A 22,489-nucleotide genomic window follows, 5' to 3' on the forward strand; every position below is an offset into this window, starting at 1 on the left:
CCAGTCAAATCCCTGCTGGGTGCCAGGGTCAGACAATACCATACTTCTACCATCTGTTGGTCTGGTTCCTCCTCGTTTCCTGTTTCTTCCCTCTAGGACTGCCTTATGGTAACACAAAAGCCATGGCAACAACAGTAGGAAGGTCACTCTTGGTGGCCAGGCTGGGAAGAAAGGGACTCCCAGCAGAGGAGAAGTAGGTGTGCCCTGGTTAGGTTGCTTCTGAATTTGACCTGCTTAGCCACTCCCTACCAAAAATCTCCTCAACCAGCACATCAGGCTCATGCTGTAGGTGTCACAAACTCCACACATGTAATCAACTGGCTTCTTCTGAAAGGGATTAGCCTAGGCATTAGGAAAGAACTAGGTGTCATTTTTAAGGTATCAGTACATTTTTTGGGGGTAATATTCCCAAGCAAGTCCATTTGGAAGCCATTTCCAAACACATGGACAAGAATGCAACTGAGAACAGGCAGTGTGGATTTACTAAGGTCAAAGTGTACCTGGCCAACATGGTTGTCTTCTGTGATGGAATGACGTACTGGATGAACAAGGTTAGGGATGCTGTGGATGTCACTTACCTCGGTTTTAGCACAGCCTGTAACACTGTCTCCTGTTCAAAGCAAACTGGGGTGGTACAGACTTGATGGATGGCCCACAGCATACCTGGAAAAAGTACGTGAAGCTCAAAAGGCAGTAATGGTCAACAGCTAGACTTTTAATTAATTGGCATTAAGAAATGGCATTCTTCAAGGGACAACACTAGGGCCTGTCTTCACCAGCATCCTGGATGAAAGGCTGCAATGCACGTTCTGCATGTTTGCGCATGACGCTGTGTTCAGGCTGTCGATCATTATGCTGGAGGACAGGACAGCCATTCACATATTCTTCAGCAGCCTCAAAGACCAATCTTACAGAAATCTCCTCAAATATACCAAAGAGACAGACAAAATCTGCACGCGATACAGAATTAATCTGAGCAACAGCAGAGGATGGGAGCTGAGTGGCTAGCAAGGAGCTTCACTGAAAAAAGCACCTGGGGTCCCAGTGGACAAAATGCTCATCATGAGTCAGCTGTGAGGCTGTGCAGTGGTGACAGCCAATTGCACCCTCACTGCACAGGATGTAACGGAACCAGATGCTCATCAACAGTGCACAGTGCAAGGGCAATGACCGCAAGCTGTAGTAGGAGAAATTCCATTGAATGTAACTGGAGAAACGCTTCAAAATGAAAGCTGACATGCACTGAAACGGGTGCCCAAAGAGGTTTGTGAAATCTCTACCTTCCAACATTGAACAGCAAAGCCCTAAGTAGCCTAAGCTCATGCTGAAGTCAGCCCCCTTTGAGGAGGTTGGCTGCAGCCCTCTAGATGCTCTTTCCAACCACAATTATTTGATGATTTTTAATTTTTTTTAAGCAGCTGTTCATCTGGGAGACCTGGCTGGAGTTGGTTACAGATTCCTCGAAAAGAACGAAGCTGTTATCTCCACAGCATCACCTGCCAGTTATTGCTTATTTGTAATATGAATGAATTCAGTGCATACATCACAAGTCAAGAGACTTCAGTTCTGAGATTTTATCTTCGAGGATCAAAGAACTGAACTTTCTCTCTCTGATCTTCAACCTGAGCAAAAAAAAAAGAGGTCTGTCTTTAACGCACTGTCAAAACCTCCCCACTTCAGAGGCAGCATGAGAAAGACTGTTTCTGGGCTTTATTTTGGATTTATGCAGCTCTCACACGTTCTTGTGGTGACAACTGGACATGTTGTGAGACTTCCTAATAAAACAATTGTTTCGGCCTGAAATGTTGTAGAAGCAGTGTATAACATATGGCCTCCAAATGCAACACCTACTTCAGCATCTGCACCCTACCATATATACACGTACATTTATATACAGCAGTCCAGGCTGCCAAAGGCTCAGAAGATCTGCTAGCTACCATGAAAAATGGCTGCTGGCTCTTAGCAGAACCACACTGCAAATGTGGGGTGTGGATCCACAAGGCTGTGCCTTCCAGCAGCAAGGGCTGCAGTGCCAGGTGTGCCGGCACACCAGGAGAAGCTAAGGACAGAGGACTCCCCAAAAGGCACTGGTGTGCAAGGGCATTTTTACCTCCCAGGCTGAGCAGAGACACAGGTCCCCAGCGAGTCGCAGCCCCAGATGCCCCCTGAAAAACCACAGCTGACCCAGGCACTCTGCAAGCCTGCGGTCAGAACCACAGTGGACACCCAGAGAAAGTAACAGACTTAGCTCTAATCCCTGCACCAGTTGGTCTCGCAGACCCCGACACAGAACCCGGGCTGAGAAGCAAAAAATAAATAAATAAAAGTAAAAACCCATATGTATTTGAAAGCATGTCCAGAAACAAACAAGCAAAACCTCTTATCCAAACAAATCATAGTTAGATCTTGGGTGAGACCATGTTTATGAAGGTTTAGCCAAGGAGCTTGCTTGGAGATACCTCTCCAGCCTTAGCATAACACAACCAGCCTGGACAAGTGCTACTAGAAAACACTTCATTAAAACGCTGTTGTGGTATTTATTTATAGGTAGCAATTTATATCACACCCATCGTACACACCAATCCGGCAGCTATGATTGTCAAATCAAACTGCTTCTTCCATAACACCCCCTGCCCCCAGCCCACCTCCCGCTGCCACTCTCTTAGCAAAACAACTGTTTCCCACCTGACACGGCTGTCCCTCTGAATATAAGCCTTTGTTTGAACTTACTGAGCCCTACGTGTTCCAAACACAGGTGGGCATCAAAGATGCAACAGCCTCATCAAGAGCCGGGCACACATCTGTGGTGCTCTGCATTCTATTCTGTGATTCTATACAACCAGTGACCACTGCAGAGCTCTCCCCAGGAGACAGCTGGCAGCTGCGTTCTGCATCTGCTGGAGAATCCAAGTGGCTCTGGACGTATCAAGGATAATACCAGAGAAGCTTCTCTGCGTGTTGTGGACACTGGTGGAAAAGGCAGTGTGATAAAACACCTTACAAGAAAGCCCTGGGTGTGTCTTCAGCGAGGGGAAGGAAAAAAAAAAAAGAAAAGAAAAGAAAAAGAAAGGAAGAAAAAAAAGACTGGCAAAAAAAGAGGTTAGATGAGGTAGCTGGGACTGCCGGGGGCAATCTGAAATCAGTTTACATTAGAGCAGGTTGCTCTTGATTTTGCTACAGCAGTTGTCACGCTTGGTAAGAATAACAAGCTATTCATACGGCAGCCACCATTGTGCAGCTCAGCACATGCAGCCTAGTGGAAAGAAATCCAAGCAAATGCAGTGACTAGGATAGGACAGTAAAAAGAAATGGTTATGTAAATAAGTTTCGACTTCAGAAATCTGCGAGAACAATTGTTTCCCTGTAAGAGGGCTTCGTCACTGGAGCACGTGAGGCTTTACCCTACATCTGCACTTCGAAAAGCCCACATATACAGCCCGCTGCAGCTCCCAGGTTCTTCCCACCGTCTGTCCCTTTCAATCTCCAGCTTTTTTTTTTTTTTAATACTCTCAAGTTCTTCAGCTATCTAGAGTTCCACCTTCATGCATGCCCAGAACTGCCCCAGTCTTGACAGGGCCAAGCAGCTCAGCCCATTTCACACCTAACTCTGATCAGGATCCAGAAACTGGGCGTTGCTTTGCCTGAACCCCCTGAGGGCTTTCATTGGGGATTATATGTTACCTGGTGACTGTTCCATGTAAAATGCATAAACAGTCCTGGGAGCAGAGTCCAGACTCTCAAACTCCCATGTGAATGCTCAAACCAGTAGGAAAGACAGCCACGCTCCCTCGCATGCACTTGCTTTGTGGCCCAGTGATTCAACAGCACACTGCTGAGTGCAGGCAAGCAGCGCCGAGCTCCCCAGTGCGTTGTCTGGATGCTCTGCAAGAGGTGGACGGTGGGAATGATGACCCTGAGGACCACAGCGACCCAGTTGGTCACCTTCTGGCTGCCAGCAATCAATGTTTCAGATTAAATATGTTTGCTGTGACAGAAAGGCTGGCTGTACTCACCTTGCAGAGGAGCTGTTGGGATGGGTGTCTGCAGACTTAAAAACTTCAGGTTTTCCTATTAGTATCCTGGGTATAACTTCAAAAGCTTCTATCTGCAAATGGTTACACCAGGTAGGTGCTCAGCCTGGGCACTCAGGTCTTGGAGCATCAAATGAGGAGGTTGGTGAAGTAGCACACGCTAAGGCATAAATGCCATTGGGAAAATCTGTGCTGATACTACTGCTTCAGAAGCAAAGTCCTACTTACCCCAGCACTGCTCTAACTCCCTCCTGGGTAAGGCTCTCTCCCTGACACACTTTGGTCCATGTCTCTTAATTTACAGGAGGGAAAAAGCTTGGCTTCTTCCAAAGGCCGAAGAACTGTACTCAGGTAATTCTTAAATAGCAACATGCTCTCTGTGTCAATTTGCACTGCTCAAAGACACATTTTTTCAAGAGTTATTTACTGTAAAAATGCACGAATGATAACATTTCTTTGAAGAAACATCACACAAGCCCAAATGCACCAGAAAAAGCCTGGAAAACACTCTATTTTGCACACAAAGCAAAAGTTGCTTCTAAGTTTCACTTATTGCAGCAACTGCTTCACAGCCAGTTTCCCATTTGCCTCAATGCCCAGATAGTTCCTTTGGAAACCACTCAGCACACCCAGTACACACACGTGAAACGTAGGGATGGAGCTACAGGCCAAATCACTTCTAGCAATTGCTCTCAGGTGTCACTGAGAGCAGAGCTGTTCACGTTGCGCCCAGACCGTGATCTGGGGGCAACACCTCCTTCTGGTACCTCAGAAGGACATGGAAAGAAAAAGCTTTGAAAACTCTTCTCAAATGTGTAATTCGGCCCATAACCCACTGGGTTTCCACCACCACTCACCTTTGGGTTGTCACTGCATTTCCTACTGCGGGCAACATGAGGGACTCCCAGCTAAAAGCAGAAGCAGCTGCCAGCCGTGCCGTACAGCCACTGCTCCAACAATCTCATGCCCTCTGCAGCTTGGCACAAGGCAGAGGGAGAGATGCCATCCCTGCTGGCTCCAGCCCCAGGACCACCATGAGCTGCAGAGCCTATGGGTGCTGCGGGGCACACACAGCGTGCTGACATCTGTCACAAAGGTTGGTGGTTATTTTGACTGTGCCACACGTGTCTGTTGGGCAAAATGCAAGTGCAAAGAGGAATGCAGACAACGAGCACTCCCAGCATTTCATATCTAAGACAGCGTGAAATACTACAGTGACCTGGGGCTGTAGCTAAGCACCTGAGCACCTCTAAATGAATGTAGATACAGCAGCTTTTAAGCAAGGCCTCTGTTAGGACAGAACAGGCTATAGAAGCTGTACGGAAGAAGGCTGGCAGGTGAACGAAGGGTGCTCCCCTCTGTGAGGTGCAGCAAAGCCCAGGGCTTATGGGAGAGCAGAAGCACCTGTCTGAGGCTGACAACTGCCAGGCATGTGAAGTGCTGAGGCACACGCTGAGGAAGCATGTTGGTGTGCTAAGGGAAGGCTGCATGGTCCAGCAGTAGCAATGCAGCTCTCTGACCACAGCACCACTTGCAGGGCACTGAGCATGCTATCCTATGCAAATTCGTAATGGCTTCAGGAGAAAATTAACAGATGGTCGTGGGGGAAAACTCCCAAGGGGTTTTTTTCCCCCTTCTCGGTGCTAATAGACTACTTACCATTTTCTGAAACCACCTGCACAATTTCCCAGGCATCGTGGTTGGCTGCTGGCGAGAACAGAGTGTGACTGTAGTGCTGTTTGCAGCACTAAGATGGCTTTCCATTATGCGCCTCTCACGTGTCCATGAAAGGCTGCATAACCCAGAAATTCACTGTCATGATGGGGGTTGACAACTAATGCCCAGGATCAGGTTCAGGGAATGCTTAACGTTTTCTAGCTGATCACATTACTTCAGGTACCAGATATACCAGCTTTCCCATTGATATTAGGGGATAAGCAAATCCTCACTGGTCTTTGGAGGAATAGTGCAGTGTATCACTGTTGCTAGTGACTCCTGAAACCCACTGCAACAGAAACAATACATGTTACCCCAAACAAAGTGCAGCAAGAGGAAATAGCACAACATCCAGGGACAGGCACAGAAAGCTCCACCACCCTGTGTGTATAATGCTGTGGGAAGGTGAGGATGGGCAGCAAACACGTAACTCATGAGTAATGAACACGTGGATTTTCATGTGGCATCACCCTTCTGCAAGGGCTGCCAGCCAGTAATGCTTGCTGCTCTCCCTGCCAGGACATGTGACTTATGGCATGGCCACATGTTCCTTCAGAGCAGCGTGGCAGCACAGGATCTAGGACTTCATGCCACCTTCCTCCTAGCTTTGCTCTGGCTAAAAGGTATTTGCTCAGATCCTCAGCTCAACCAGATTTCATAGAAGTAGGTATCAGTTCCATTACAATCCGGCTGCCCACACCAGGTGTTCTGGGATAAACATCCTCAGAACATCAGACCAATTCAAGAATCTCTGCAAACTGTACTGCTTGCCAACCATCCAGCTGCAGCCAGTCACACAGGTACAGACACACAGGGCAGCACCAGCCATGCCAGCTTCCCCCCCGGCCAATGTTTGTTCTTCCTTTCTTCCTTCCCCTTTTTAGCATCTCACAACAGTCAGGCAAATAGGAGGAGCATCCAAAATACTCCTCTCCTGGCAGCCAACAGCCACTGACACCATTTCCTGATGAATGTGAACACTCAAGTTGCAGGAATCCTCATTCCATCCCACTGCAAAGACCCTCCAATCTCCCAAGTGTACTTCCCTGTATGCTCCTCATCTTCCTCACTTCCACAGCTGCTACACAGCCTCAGTCCTCTGCTCACTGCCAGTCAGTGAATGACTGCAGAAAGCCCCTCCTCACCGCTCCTCTGCCACTGCCTCCACTGGGGGCAGGCCCAGGAGCTTAAGAAGCCTTTGGTATGGCTCTGGTACCAGACAGATGCTGAGCTCACAGCCAGATGTGACCTGCTCTGTAGGGAAAATCTTCCCTCCCCAAGCTCGTTCCCTCCCACCTTGGTTAACAGGCATTTGGAACCGGGCTGTTGATTTGTTAAAGGATCATTGCCTTTTGAAATCTCATTGCAGGAAGCCAGAAATTGCAGTTTGCAATCTGCATGGTTCCTGTTTCCAAAGGTGACCTCATGCATATGTGCACTTGTGCCGTGCACCCCAGCTACCTTCCTTCAAGAAATACCTACCTGTGCGTGTGGCAAAGCCCCTCATGGACCTGTGCTGTGTGTGATGGCAGTGCCACGCTGCCTGTGTGTCGGCAGTGCCTGCTCTTGCAGTGTGCACATCACAGGCTCTATTTCAGGGAATAGCTGTGTGACATCCAATGTGCCTCGGGCCGGTGCAGCTGAAGGACATGAGCATTAAGAGTTACAAATGAGAATGTGTGGTTAGCTGGCAGCTGGCACAAGTATTGCTTTTTTGTGATAAGCACTTTAAGTGTCTCATGAATAGGAAAGCCTTTTCTAACAAACCCTGCCTGCGCTCAGTAAGTGAACCACAAAGGACAGAATCCAACACTGCCTGGTGTCTCAAGGCAACTGTTCCTTGGACAACAACTATCTTTTTTGGCAAAAGCCCATGACAAGGCAGAGGCTGCAATGCACGCATGCTCAGTCCCTTGGAAGGATCCTCTCAGACACCCATGTTTGAATTTTAACTGCTGGCCATGGGCCAGGCTCTGAGATGATGTAGGTGGTCTTGCAGGTTGCATCAGTACCTTCACAGGGTGCAGTAAGTGGGTCAGCTACCACCACAGCTCTGCACTGGCATACTTCCCTAGGGAAGGTGCACAGGTCTGACTGAGTCTAAGGGAGAACTTCCCAGGAGACAAGTAATGCTCTATCTACTATTTCATCCTTTGCTCAGTTTCCAAGACAAGCACTGGCAAAACATGGAAGGTTCTTTTGCTGCTGTTGCTGTGGATCCCCAGCTACAAATCCTCCGCACAGACGTTGAAAATAATCTGTGAGAACACGGATTGTTTCTAAACTGGCATTTTCGTCTAGAACTGTGTCGGATACAATGGTGATGGAAGGACAGTTAAGCTAGGCCGATTTGTTACAGTAAAGCTGTGTTGTACTTCAGATTACTTATTAACAAACAGCAAATGGGCCTCTGCCTTGACCTTTTTCATTTGAGCAAATATACTCTTCCTGCCCCCTGTAAACAGCAGGGACTGGTAACTCAGTCACGTACCCCTCACATTACCAAAGTTAGCTTTCTTCATCTGCGGCAAGGAGTTCAGTCAAACTGAATTCTGCCAAGCTCACTAAGGTTATTAGCGGTGTTATTAGCCTTAATAATACCAGCAGTAATAATAATTCTCTGGATCACCGTAGACTTGAGAACATCTAAGTAATTCAAAAATATTAATTAGAAAAACTCAATAGGAGGTCTGAGAAACCACCAAAAATCGTCAGCCTCGCTTCACAGAGCTAAGAGCTGAAAATAGAGCCACAGCAAGCAGAAGCAGCTGTTAGCCTGATGAGTTTCAATTAATGGGTGTTTCTTTGGTGTCATGAAATGCCAGGTGCCCGGTGCCTCTGGCAACACTACCAGGTTAAAAGCAGCAGCCCACAGTACGTATCTGGAGCAATAGCAGGTTTGGGAACTGGAATCCAAAGGATAGATCTGCCATTGAGACTTGGCCTTAGAGTGGGATGCACTCTAGGTGCCTTGTACATTGGGAATAATGGCCCCTTAGGCTCTTTGGAAAATTCCAGTCCTGATGATCTTCAGTGTAGCTGAAGACCAAGAACACGCCTAGAACCTACACATGCTCTCGTGCCAACATGCCATCAATACCCACTCCTTTTATATTAAACCTTTTTGAGTGAAGAAGGCAAACTGTGACAAACACTCCACTGCAATAGCTAACTCTATTTCCTACCTAATTATTTCCCTGACTTCTCTCTATTGCTATTAAAGCTCAAGGGGTGGCCAAGTCAAGACAACAGCACCAAGAAGTTTGCAGCGTTCATCTTGGTTCTAAGTTAATTTTTCCTGTAGATATCACCCCAATCCACCTTGAATCACACAGCATTAAGCACTCAGTAAACAAGGTGAAAGTTTCATCTAGATTCTTAACCAGTGATGTTGCAGAGTCTTTGCAGCAAGGGGTAATTACTTGTATTAATTACAGACTCCTCTAGGGTACATTATGCCACTGCACAGAGAGGATTGGACATACAAATTGGAGGAGTGACTCTTTTTGCTTTCTTTGATTTGTTCAAAAACCTTACCATTTGCAGGCATGGGAAGGACGCAGGCACAGTCAATCTCAGTGTTTTGTTTGCAGTCAGGATGACGCAGTGCCAAGAGCAACAGCTTCACAATTGAGAGATCCAGGTGCTGTTTCTCACTCTGACACACACCGCTCACGTGACCCGGAGCATGTCACATAACCTGTCCGTCCCCATCTGTAAAATTAGGATAATGGTAGTTAGCTCATGTTTAAGCCTGAAAGATGTCAAAACATAAGAAAAAGGAAGCTTCTCTTCACCGAGTCTTCATCCATCAATGTCTTAAGAGTCACAAAAAGCACTGTGACTAGATTGATGCCATTTTCCTGCTTATGGTATGATCACTGGTGTCTGCCCAGTGGGAAGTTTTTCCACACAGTGACTGTGCTCACTCAGTAAGGCTGGTTTTCTATCAAGCACGTCACTGCTACGTACTGCTCATTTCTGTCCCACATTCATCTACCCCTTCCTAAACCCTGATGCCCTATGGTGCTTCACACTCCTGAATCTCATCAGCAGGCTGCTTCTTCTCTAAGTAGTGCCAGTCAGAAAGATCCTCTTCCAGGCGCTCACCCCCAGCTGCTGGGTCCCAGGTCACGGCCACCCACAGCATGTCCACACTGCCACTGTCACAGCGCTCTGCCAGTTCTCGCTGTGCACTCAGCCACCCCCAGCTACCACCTTCTACCACTGACGGTCAAAGCAGGATAAAATAATCTCAGCAACTTTAATAGAAGTCTCACAACTGCCACCCCACACAATAGTTTGAAGATTCGGGCTGTGTTTCAGCCCAAATAGACTATTTATAAAATGTCTGTCATGGTTCAAACCATGACAAAGTCTCAAATACAATTCAGGCACAGTCACTGACTTGACCAGTCCTCATCACTTACATGTTATCTTCCAGCAAAGCACCGCCCAGGCTGACACCTGGGCAGCATGGAAGTGACACTGCATCTCTCTGGAAGCATCCTGGTCAGCAGGCACTAGAATACAAACACAAACCCATCAAAGCAGGGGCTCTTGGCACAGCCCTCTGGTGTTGCGTTTTCCTGGCATAATGTTTGACAAACATCAAATAATTGCAGGAAGAATGTCTGTAACACCAGACAGGCTAGAGCTCTGGGAGGCTTCTAAGGTCCCAGCCTCATGGGCACATGGATCCAGTACATGTATCAAAGAGCAGGAGCACACCAGGGGCAGGCCCACCTCACACAGCCCACATGTACAGGAGCTGTTCTGCACCTGCAGCAGTGCAATGGTGCAATAGCTCATGTCCTCACCTCACCCCTCTTTCCTTCCCTTCATCTCAGATAACTCCAATCGCCTGTCACCAGGCTAGTCAGCAGCTGCCTCCTGTACTGAACAGCATACCTGGCTGCACTAATGGGAGAAGAGGGGACATCCTGCCATCACTCTAGCCTCCGGCTCTCACGCAGCTGAAGCAGAAGGTGTAGGATGACCATCCTGGGACAAGCCCAGGGTCCAGGGCAGCAGCCCTTTCCTTCTGTCTGGTTCCTCTGAAGAGGGCCCCCTCGACTGAGTGGAGGGAACAGGAAGGATCTGGAAAGCTCTGCGGCTCTGTGCCGTTTTCATGTTTGTTTACACGCATTACTCCCTGAATGGGCAGAGGTCTGTGAAACTGCTGATTCATGAACATCCCTGCCATCTGTGGCCTCTTCAAATGAGAGCTCACCCTGACCCAAGGATGATTTACTTTTCTTGGCTTTTCATCTCAGTAAACTGATTCTGTCTCCATTCCCTCAGACTTCGAGGGATTTGGGTAAAAACAAATATTATTGAATCTCTTGAAGCTGCCGAGTTAACTCTGAGTAGTTGAGCATTCAAGGCTGTGACAGGGAAGAGAAGAACGGCAAGAGTTAGTGCTGGGAACGACTTCTCCCAAGCCTCGTACTCAGGCATTTTCTTCAAACCTACCTGTCTCAGTCCATTTGTCAAGTCACAGTTTGGAGACCACTGAAGACAGCAAACGTTCTGCCATCCAGCACCCGCAGCTAGGTCTGAAGGGGGATTACAACCAGGTTGAGTTGCTGGGCACCACACGTGTCCATCCAGACAGGATACAGACACCTCCTGTCTCATCACTAGAGAAGCTCAGTTTCCTTCTTCGCTTCAGCCACCACCACGATGTACCTACCTGCTTTTTGCAGCTGTCGCCCCATTTCACTTCCTTCCTCTCCTTCTGCTCCCTGCTCTATCTGTTGCTGCCGATCCACTTTCCCATTCACGGTCACAGTCTCACCAAGCAGGGCAAAGCTGTGGTCAGTAAGATCTCCTGTCAAGACATGTTATACAACTCCATTACAGCCAAGCAGCTGCCCCCTTCTTCCCCCCTAGCTATGTCTTCCGACTTGTGAAACCATCCCCTCAGAACCAGAAGAACCCGCTCCAGGGGAAGGTGCCTGAGCGGGGCCCTGAAACTCAGTTATTAGAGCTGACACTGAAGTCCGGAGGTGCTCGGCTGCACCTCCCACGAACGTCATGCGAGTGGAAGGTGCTGTGCATGCCTCAGTGCTAGCCCTGGTGTTATCGCAGGACAGATCGTAACCACCATCATAAAAGCGCGCAATAACGTCAGTTTAATTAATGGTGAGAAGAACTGAGTCTTGCCAGGCCAGATGGCAAATTCTGAGTTTCTCACGTGATGACTGTCAAATTACTGTCTCCACAAAAGAACGTCAGAGAGCACATTTAATAAGCCTTGGAAATGCTTATCAGAGCAGCAGCAGAGATCCTGGCTGATCTACCAGGATCCTCAGGTGCAGATCCAAAAGCAGAGACAGGCTTCAAGGAGTTACCACCAATCAAATACCTAAAAGCAGACAGTCTGTAGACCTGACGTAGGCGCTGAAGCCCAGTTTCAGTAAGGTCCCTCTCCCTCAGCCACCTGCACTCTGTGGTCTCTCCCTCATTCACATGCAAGCTCTCTGCTCCCACACTGGCCCAGCACAGTATCTCCAAGGAGCTGCATTTTTCCACTCTCATTCACAGGCACACAAAGACAGAGGGATGTTTTTTCCCCTGAATGCCCAGAGGATTGGGAGCTGGGTTGCCAGACCCAGCAAGCCAAACGTACCCTGAGGCTCCTCACAACACTGAAGCCCTGATCGCTTCACTCTGAAAGGAGCTGCTGACCAACAGTGGGACAGGAAGCAGCAACACCCCATTACTGGGAGGCATGGTTTCATGCTGAAGGCTTTCACCCAGAATAGCTGGGGGGCTGGCAGTTGGACCGTCTCATGGGAAGTGAGAGATGAACAGATTGAGGAACGCACTGAACCCAGGTCACCCACTTCCCCAGTGAATGCTCTAAAATAAATGACAGTGACTTAGAAGGCTGACACCAGCCAGAAGGAGGGAGCAGCACTCTCTTACTTCAGCAGGATTGCTGGCTCTGTCCCTGGGGAGACACTGGAAGCCCACAGAGGACGCAAGCATGAAGCATGCACTAAGTTTCTGTTTTCAGATGAGATGGCAAGGGAGCTGAGAGTGGAAGGAGATGGCAGAAAACACCTGCATTTTCAGGCTGTCTTCTAGACTTCAAACATACTGTGTGAGAAGCCTCAGCACATCAGCCCTGCTTTTGGCTTCAGGATCTGGCCCTTAAGGCTGCACAGCACCATGCCCAGTGTTCACACCCCTAGTGCTCCTGGGCCAGCAGTCAGCTAGCACTATGATGGCTCACGGGTAGTGGGTACCCGAAGCCACCAGAACAAGGTTCCTCCACTCTATCCGTGCTCTTTGGAAGAAAGGATGTGGTTTGCTAAGTTTTTTAAGTCTCTAGCACATCGCCATTGACTAGCCAAGGCAATCAGCTTTTATCTTCTGGTGAGACTCTGCAAATTGTTTCTTCCTCCTGTGTAGAAAATAGGATAAAAACTGAACTGACTCTTTCATACTGCAGTAAAACACTCTTTCAGGATAAATTCTGCCTCGTCTGGATGAAAGCGCGTTGTACTTTCATGGTCTGATGTGTCACCTTGCAATACTAACACGAAAACAAGCCTTCCTCACAAAGCAATCAGAGCACACATTTCAAGTGTTGCCTGGTAGTTCCAGGTACAGTATTTTACAGGTCTGCCATGAAAAAGCGACATAATACAACTTCTACAAGCTGCTTCTCTTGGCTGATAGCATTTCCATTTTCAGTTCAACTCAAAAGGCTGAAGTGACCAACACCACTCAGCTAAAAGCAAACCCTTGCCATAGCTGCTGCAGCCACTGCCGAGTTCTGCTTTCATGCTGCTGTTAGCATAGGGAGTTTCAGAAGAATTTTGGATTGGCTTGGAAACAAGTCTAGCAGGGTGCTACAAATAGAAATAGCAGAAGAAGGTGGCAAAGTAAAAATATGCAGTGTTAGATCACGGGTACGGAAGCAGTGCAGACACAAAGCCAATGCAAAGGATGGGCACTTGCTACGATCCTCTGTGTATCCCATTTCTCCTGCTTGCACCGATCTCACCTCCCTCCCTCACACTGACACACAGCCATCCTGGATAAAAACATGACTCCAGTGCCCCTTCAGAGCACTTCACACACCAGCAGGCTGTGAAGTTTCATCTCATAGCAGGCCCAGCAGGGCTGAGCAGCATGCCCCGTATTGGAACCGTTCAGGCACTGGGGATGCAGTGCTCACAGTTGGGCTCAAACAGCCCATGCAGTGGCCCACACCTGACCATCCGGGTGCCTACAGCACGGCTCTGCTCACACACCCAACGGCCTGGTTATTTTCCAAGGTGCAGACCACGTCCAGTTCCTACCGACTCCTGCAGGATTCGTCAGCCTCATTTAGGCATTTAAATATGGATTTAGGAGCCTAACTTTTGGCACCGGGGGTGGAAAACTCTAGCCAATAAGGCTGCACAATCCCATTACCATGACGGCTTGGAAATGTGAGAACTCAGCAGTTTGGAATAAGGCGCCACATTAAAAATAGATTAAACTGAAAACAGCCCATGCGGCCTCCGGCGCCTCGGACAAGTGTCTGCCAGCTGAGATGCCTCGCAGGTAACTGTTCGTGAGTGAATCAGGTGCTGGCTGGAGGTGCCCACAGCTGCCTCGAGACACAGACAGATTTTTATTCCAGAGACACTTTTTTTTTTTTTACTAGCACCATATGAAACTCGGCAGCCCCAACCCTACGGGGATCTGTGTAAACCTCCAGCTTGCTCTGGTTCCCATGGCGCTCACATCTACCCGTTTCACTTCGAATTTCAGGCTCACAAATCCCCACTCTCGGCCTAGAGAGATAAAGGCTGCCAAGCCAGCGCTTCAGCCACGGAACAGGACTGCTCTCCTTCCTTACGGCACTGAAGGAGCAGCGGTGGAGCCAGGCTGCCCTGCTGTGACACAGGGACAGCGTGACACACGCAGCGCAAGGTGCTGGGAGGACTTTGTTTCCAGGCCCGCTGGCAGCCTGAGGGTGAAACAGAGGCAGAGCTCATCTCCCTGCTGGTGGCTTCCTGCTGGCTTCCTGCTGGCCAGGGACAAAAGCCACTTGTCCCTTTGGTTCCCCGAGACCCGCCCAGCATGACTGCAGCGATCTGACCTGCTGGTGGGCACTCACGGCCCACCATTATTATATCTTTTCTTTGGAAGTAACTTCATGGAAGGCCAAAACAAAACAAAGACCCAAACCCCAAAATCCAAGCAGCAAAGCGAGCCGAGGACTGCTGCAGACATCACCGATGAATTACTGCCCCTCCAGCTGACAGGGAGTCTAGAGAAGTCACGGCCTTGCCAGCTTCACAAGAGCCATCTGCCATGCCCTGGTGGTTAATGGTCACTAACAGCACTTCTCCGGATCTCTGCTCTTTCTCTTCTCCATTCCCATGATGTGGTGAGGCCCTTGATAGCGGCTTTTGCTGCCGCATCAGCATTTGTGGCATAAAAAAAAATCCGTGACAACAGAGCAAACCTTTGGATTCCACAGCTGGCCGCCTGAGCACAGACATGACCGAGCACAACCCCAGCTCCTGGCTGTCCTCCTCCACCATCAGCCCTGCCGTGCCTGACCCACACGGCGGTCCCAGACCGGCAGCAAGGAGCACAGCCTTACAGTGAGGACTGGCAAAGGGCCGGCTTGGGGCACACCGGCTGTATTTGCACATAGCGGCTCAATGAGCTGCAGTAACCCTACAGTCACGCTCAGTCCAAGTTCATCTTCAGCTGAATACGGTAACTCACTGGGTACTGCAATACGCTTGACAGATTAAGAAACCTTTTTGCGTTTTATTATGGTTAATTTCCTGTATATCTCTCTGCAGTTTATTTTCCCTGCAGGATTGTTTGGGAATGCCTTACAATAACAGGACCAGCAGTACGTACCAGGTGTGTGAATGAGTAACTGCCCACAATACAAGCTCTGCCAGAACTTTGGGGGATTTCAGAGCATTCTATTTCTGTAGACGCAGGTCGTCTGAACACACTGCCTGGTTTTCAGTGGAACAAATAAAAACAGGTGAATGACAGACGGGGATCCATCTCCTCCCAGCCTCAGGGTTTAAAAGAACTCCCCTACTCCCCCAGCCTGCATACCACCTACACATCTCGAGATCCAGAAGGCACCTTCTCTCGTACGTAGCTCTAAAAATTTACACTGCACTTTATAATCCTAAAATACTTCCATGGCACAAAGCCACGTTTGCAATACGTGGGTGGAAAAGCTGTCAGCATAGCGGAAAAAAAAAAAAAAAAAAAAACCTATTCTGCTGAAACTCCAAACTTTGCAGAAACAGCTGAGTCACTCGTTTGCAGTTTGCAGTTAAGGTAGCCTGGGCTTGTTGCCCTCTGTGCCTGCTTGGTGCCCGGCACACACACGCCTAGCCCCTGCCTGCCAGGACCCAGCACACCTGGGATGAGTGCTCCCCTCACAGGTGTTTCTCACCACCCCCCGCTAACAACTGCTGGATGCTGACCAGCTGGAGGCTCGGAGCCCTGGGGTACCTGCAGCACTGCGCCTAGATGCACGCTGGCCCATTCACAGCCATCAGCTCGGCCCTGCTAGGAGGACGACACGCAGCAGTATTGGCCACTTACAGCTTGGCCACAGTTCTCAAGGCAAATGACGTCTCCCCAGCCTCGTGAGAATCGGTGTGCTTTTATTCAAAAGCACAGACGTAACAAAAAACTTGGGCAGCTCACTCAGGTGCACTACGGTAGAAGGGCAGAAGATGAAGTTGAACAAAAACATCTCCAACATTTCATTCTCTTTTGTTAAGTCTCTTTAGTCAGTACTACTGCTTTGGTTGGTAACAGGGAGCTGCCCATGAGCCATTTATTAGCACATAAAATTAACGAAATTGCAAAGCTCTACCAGCCGTAACTGCCAACAGATTATAGACTCCACTAACGCACTCACACGTGAAATCTACAAAGTTGCTTACAGGGCAGGTTTGCTACTCTAAAATCAGAAGTAGCTTTCCCATTTTAAACCCTAACTAACAAATTGTCTACCAAAGCTCATGTGCCACGGTCCGGCGTTACGTGCCAGCAGCTGCTAGCCAGCATCACCTGCATGTATTGGTGGGGTACAGCCCACACTGCATCACAAACACCTGCCCAGGACGTGCACGCAGCCCAGACAAGAACTGTATCCCTGCCCTGCTCTCCTACCACGCTGACATTCTGGGCGGGATGCTGGGGATGGAAGAAATGCAGGGAAGGATTCCCCTACGTTACAAAATTCTCTGTAACTTTTCTGGTCGCTCTCATGTTGCACAGAACCCAGCAGTCCTCCCAGCAACAGCGCTGTGCTTTTCATGGGAAGTGACTCTGACTGGGGCGAAAAACATGCTTTTCTAAATAAACAGATGATGTTATACAGCATGAAAGCTAACAAAATAGCGTCCTCAGCATGCCTACTGCCCTCCTGCCATCACACTACGCCCACCAGGCTCTGGCTGGAGCTCTTCCCAAGCGCCAGGCCCTCAAACAGAAGCTGTCGCACCTCTGGCTGTCCCCCAGCCTGGATCCCCTCCTTTGGAGGCTTGCTCCCACTCCAGCTAAGTCAGGGAGATTGCTGGCAGCAGCATCAACTCTGAATCTCCTCGCCCCTACATCCCAGCAGCTGCTGCCTGCCTTCTCTCTTTGCTAACCTCCCCTCGGCACGTCCCATTTCCTTCTGAATGCTGCAGGTTGCAGACCAGAGCCGGGACAGCAGCAGACCTCAGTCCCACCACGGCTCACAGAGCCAGCAGCAAGCACACGGGCACCAAGAGCTCCTGCCAGCAGCAGCATGCCTGGGGAGTGCTCCGTCAGTAAGCCAGCAGTGTGCAGTGACAGCAGTGAGAGGACACCTGCAATCCACAGAGGAGGCGTCCGGCACCGCAGCGTGCAGCCTTCAAGGAACGCCCCCAGTGACAAGCATGGCACACCAACACCAAAATGCCTACTGCTCCCATCAGCCCTAAAACATTCACTTTATTTGAAGTCTTCTCCTACAGCTGCAGAAAGGGAAGAGCAAGCATCACCTGCTGCAAAAAGCATACAAAAACCCTCAGTGTGGCCCACGAGCTCTTGCAGGGCTAATTCAGGTCACAGACAGAGCTCTGCGGACATACCCAGCGCCTGCACAGCACTGCCAACACCAACAAGGCCACCAAACCTCTGTCACTGTTTATAATTAAGGAAATCATCCGCATGCAAATAAGCTTTAAAAAGTTAGTTACGCTATTGGTAGGTTAAAATCCAGATTGCCAACACCACTCAGCCATCAAATTACAAGAGATAAGCAAAAGCATGAATGACATCTACAGATCATGGAAGGACCCACACGTTGTTACAGCTCTCATGAAACATCCACTGGGAATCTGCCTTAGCAAAGGCTGCTTTTAAATGGGCTGTATCAGCTCGGAATTCTTGATGTGATATTTGCAAATGTTGTTGCCCAGAGTGTAAACACAAAGCAGGACAGCTGGAGCTTTGCTTATTTACACGACCTACACGTCCACTTACAGTCAGAACTTGGTCCTTTCACGTGGTAATTGCACTCTGACTTCTTGAACCAAACTTCTGCTACATCCCTGCCTCACTCAGTGGGCCAAACAACCCGTTCCTAAAAATCACAACTGGGGACTCAAACCCTTCCTCCGTTGCACACAGAAGCAATCCCCCCTCACCTGTTTCACTCACTGCAGACAAGCCGATCCCGTAACCAACTTTACAACAGGTCAAATAACTGCTGGTATGAGAGCACCAGCAGCCCCGGTCTTTTGGTGCTGAGCACTGAGTTCCAGCAAACAGAGGAGGGCTGCTGACTGGAACGAAGCAAGCAGCACTTGCACACTGACTTCCAGATCTTATACTATTTTATGAGAAGGCTTAACGCTAATTTGCACAACTGTGAGTCAACAACAAATATCCATCGCAGCCCAACTCTGTCAACAGTGTTCCAACTGAAACGGCACATCAATAAGAATGGGAAAATGAGTTTTCTGAAGTCAGTGAGGACGCGTTTCCAGGCCTCCAGTCCTCACAAGAAACTGAATTCTGCCCCACAAAGGAGCATTGAGATCTAACGTATAATGACAGCACAGCGAAAACAAAACGTGTGTGCAACAGATGAGCGTGTGGCTGTGTGTGGAAGCCCAGGCACGTGATCCCGACCAGCAGCAGCCCTGATCTCCCAGTCCCTGGCTGGGGCATATCACTGCTATCCGTATCACCTCCTCTCCCTGAGGGACAGGTCACACCTTTGAGACGTCTATTCAGTAAACACTTCCCCTGATTCCACTGAGATTCTGCCAAATAAAGCGACCTGAATGCATAAAGCAGGGTCAGTTGCTACATGTGGCTTTTACAGATGTAAGCAGGAAGGACCCACAAAAGCTCTGCTGAAGAAAGGAGCTGTGCTGATCCCTCCTCGCAGTCACTCTCTCCCCACTCCCAGCGCTCTGCACCCTGAAAGGTGCTGCTGCCCACCCCCAGCATCCTGAGGCTTCAAAGGAGAAATCAATCCATCTAACAAAGCAAGGAGTCACGTCTAAACCAGGGCAGGTCTCCAAACTCCCTGCTAAGAGGAACAACTGTTAGCTGCCCCTGCTGCACAGAAACTCCGGTGAGTGCAGGTAGCCAGAGCCAGCTCCTGCTGCATGGGCGCATCCTGTTCCCACCGCAGCTGGTGGCAGGGCTCCAACCTGCTTAATGGGAACAGCAACACGCTTTCTATCTACTTAATATAAATGAAGATACGCATCTCCTCTTTGACATATTTTGGGCTCGAAGCCATTGGCTAACACTTGTTTGGTTCTCTGTAGGCACATGACTCATGGGATAATATAATGCCCGATTTCCATTCTGCCAGACCTGTCTTTCTCAGCGGTTAACTATTAATTTCGGAGGCAAGATGCAATACTGCAGTAAAATAGGATGGTGTTAAAGAAAGAAAATTGCAGTTAAATATTTCGAGTAAATGAATCAGATTTCCTTTTGTGAGGATTCCCTTCCAATTACAACCCCAGCCACACGCTGCTCCGGACACCAGCCCATTGCTCCTGCACACCAGGCCTCCAGCAAACCACTGGGCAGATGGCGTGCTGTGGATGTGCTGCCTTCACCCAGATCAAGGGAAAACCAGATCGTGGAGCTAGCATTGCAAAGATCCCTATTCCAAAGAGCTGCTCTTTATTGCAGCTCCCTACAGAGATGTGGGCCACTCCGGACATACTCAGTAAGCTACAAACACGTGCTGATATTCCACCATAACCGTAACGCCTTTGGGGTAAGCTCTGACTCCTCAGATCCAGTCGACATTTGAGATACACCAAGGCCTACCCCAAGTGATACAAATATTTGTAATACAGCACGGACTACAAGAATTAGCTGGACAGACATTTGCATTCTGCTCAAGTTTCTTGTGGAGTAACTATTATTACTAAGCATCGCCTTGGCTTTGAAACGCCATATCTCAGGGCACAGCAAAGCACACGGACACAGATATTCCCATGCACAGTGTGCGTTTGTACACGACTTTGCTTGTGTAAATGAGGATTTCGCTACTGGGGAAGAAAGAGAAGCCCAGAACCAGGGACACCGATGTGAGAAACGTTATTTTGGCTTAATCTATTACACCAAGAGTGGGTCTGCCCCTCCACCTTTCACTCAATTAGATGTTCATGGTTTTCACCACCAAACTGGGTCACACTCGACAAGCACCCAGCATGGAGGAGCACCTGCTTCCACCTAACAGCAAAGCAAGTCCAGCTGCCCCCTTCCAGCAGGGAAATTGCTGCAGGGCACTCCGAAAACCGCCTCCTGACCTCTAATCACTCAAAGCAGGTGGAGAGGGCAGGCTCGACCGCTGTAAATCCCCTGTTGCAGTGGAAGAAAATAAAGCACTGAAAAATCTCGTCGCTCCACCCCCACCCCGGCCCAGACCTCACTACGGCCACGAGCGACCCCTCACCTCCGCGCATTGTGAGCCCGCGGCTGCTCTCTCCCTCCCCCCGGCCCGCTCCATGTGACCGCCCGCCCTCCGTCCCCGCCTTCCCCGTCCCGGCCCTCGTGTCCCAGCCCGGCGTCGTGGGGCGGGCCGGGGGAGGAAGGCCTGCACAGCCACGCTGGGACACGTGCGCCGGGACGGCTACGGGCCGGCGGCCCCGCCGGGTCAGCGCCGCCCGCCCTGGCGCGGCGTTAAGGCGGGCACCCCCAGCGCCTTCTGCTGCGGCTGACGGACCCTTCACGGTGCTCCGCGCCACGCAGCACCGCGCAGCGCAGCACGCGGCCGGCAGCGGCACGGCTCTGCGGGGCGGGGGGAGGAACGCGACCAAACGGCCCTATCTTTGCCCGGCGCCCGCAGAGCGCAGCTCTTCCCTCACAGCAAGCGATGCGCTCTCAACGCGAATCGAACCGAAAAGTAAAAATCCTTCACCCCGCCGCACGCCCTCCCGTGCTCCGCGCCGCCATGACGCGCCGAGCAGGCCCGGCCTTACCTTCGCTCGGCGGAGTCGGAGCGTACCAGCGGCGCGTGTCGCCGAGAGGAGCCCGAGCGCTCGGTACCGCCGGGACGGCTCGGCTCGGCTCGGCTCGGTTCGGTTCGGCCCGCACGGCTCGGGGACGGCCGCCCCGCATCACGGCGGGCTGTGCGCTGCCGCGTGCAGACGCCGCGCTCCGGCCGCCTCCCTCCCGCCTCGCGCCTGGCGTGCCGCGTGCGCCTCGGCGCGTCCCCGCGGAGCGCTTCTCCGCCCCGCCCACGTGAGGCGCCGCTCCTCGCGGCCGAGGGAGCCGAGAACCGCCGGGGCGGCGGAAACCGGGCGACGTCGGGACTTCTCCTCCCGCGACCCCGCGCTCCGCGCCGTCGGGCATCGCTCCACCTCGGGGACGGCCTTCCGCCCCGGGCTCCCCCCGTGCCTGGCGCGGGCGGCGCGGCCCCTCGGCCCGACCCGGCCGCGCTCCCTCCGCTGGCGGCCGCCGGGCGGGGCCCTGGCGCCCTATCGCAGCCGCTGCTCGCGCCGCCTCCCCTCGCGCCGCGGCCCCGAACCCGACCCCGGGCGCGCCGAGGCGGGGCGCGGCCGCCCTCCCGGGCCGGCGGTCGCGGCTCGCCCCGTGCCTCGCGGTAGCCGTTGCCCCGCGGGGGGGCGGAGGGGGGCCGTGCCGTGCCGTGCCGAGCCCCGGAGCGGCGTCTGTGTGCCCGGCCGGGGCGAAACTCCCCGGGGGAGGGGCGGGGTCCGGCACCGCGAGCGGCCGCGCGGCGTCTCCGCGTGTCCCGACGCCTTCCGCGTCCCACCCGGGCGCTCCCTCCGCCCCGGCCCCGAAGCGCCGAGCGGGATCGCGCCTGCACGCGGCCCGGGGCAGACCGCCGGCTCCCGAAGGCGCCGCGCGGAGGGGGCGGACGGGAGCGATCGATCGGCGGCCCGGGCCGCGGTGCCGAGAGGGGCTCGGAGCTGCCCGGCCCCGGGACAAGCAGTGGAACACGCAGCGGGCGGTGATGGCAGAGTATATGCTGTTTATTATGAATGTAACCAGGACTATCCGACAAAACGGTATATGCGGTCCCCTCCCAAATTAAAAAACAAAAACAACAACGAAACGCCGATGTGTGTGCATATACGTCCACGTTCCCACCCCACACGCACGCCGCACACGCGCCCCGCACGCACCCGCGCTGCCCTCCCGCTGCCCCCGGCTCTTCCCCGGGCGGAACGGGGCCGCCTCCCGCGGGCTCAGCCCCGCGCAGCGCTCCCCGG

General features: G+C 51.3%; 1 long non-coding RNA gene and 1 other non-coding gene across 3 annotated transcripts in view; one reads left to right on the top strand and one right to left on the bottom strand.

Moving 5' to 3' along the window:
• LOC107054293 overlaps window positions 1–1,803 on the top strand; it is a 153,141-nt gene extending 151,338 nt beyond the window's left edge. Inside the window, exon 9 of the long non-coding RNA XR_006931214.1 lies at window positions 1,419–1,803. This is a non-coding gene — a long non-coding RNA (uncharacterized LOC107054293). The remainder of the gene's footprint in view (window positions 1–1,418) is intronic.
• The window catches only part of LOC121111686, a 30,127-nt gene extending 9,383 nt beyond the window's left edge, over window positions 1–20,744 (bottom strand). The window contains exons 1-6 of one of the 2 annotated variants that reach the window (XR_006931210.1): window positions 20,710–20,744; window positions 11,443–11,580; window positions 11,223–11,305; window positions 10,178–10,270; window positions 9,285–9,461; window positions 579–663 (exon numbers count right to left, since the gene is read on the bottom strand). This is a non-coding gene — a transcript (translation initiation factor IF-2-like). Of the gene's footprint in view, window positions 1–578; window positions 4,106–5,690; window positions 7,045–9,284; window positions 9,462–10,177; window positions 10,271–11,222; window positions 11,306–11,442; window positions 11,581–20,709 lie in introns of those variants that run through there. The other variant, XR_006931211.1, reaches the window with a different exon arrangement.
• Between the last annotated feature and the right edge of the window lie 1,745 nt (window positions 20,745–22,489).

This window comes from Gallus gallus, chromosome 11, assembly GCF_016699485.2.
Source record: "Gallus gallus isolate bGalGal1 chromosome 11, bGalGal1.mat.broiler.GRCg7b, whole genome shotgun sequence".
Taxonomy (NCBI): Eukaryota; Metazoa; Chordata; class Aves; order Galliformes; family Phasianidae; genus Gallus; species Gallus gallus.